The sequence below is a fragment of the Morus notabilis genome, unplaced genomic scaffold, assembly GCF_000414095.1.
Source record: "Morus notabilis unplaced genomic scaffold, ASM41409v2 Scaffold520, whole genome shotgun sequence".
NCBI classification, from domain to species: Eukaryota; Viridiplantae; Streptophyta; class Magnoliopsida; order Rosales; family Moraceae; genus Morus; species Morus notabilis.
In genome coordinates, this window is record NW_010366812.1 from 35,512 (window position 1) to 35,789 (window position 278).

A 278-nucleotide genomic window follows, 5' to 3' on the forward strand; every position below is an offset into this window, starting at 1 on the left:
CGGATTTAACTATTAAATTGATTACATGACATGCACAATGTTGGTGGAAAATAGTACCGTCACCGAATAGACTTAAATCATTTTCAAAGAATTCAATTGCTTTTGTATTGGCACTAGCATTATCTAATATTATAGCCATTACTTTATCTCTTAATCTAAATTCATCAATTACATTTAAAATTGTGTTATATATTAAATCCACACTATGTGATCCTAGAACACATTTAAAACCTAATATTCTCTTATCTAAATCAAATCCTTTAAAGTAATGTCCGGTT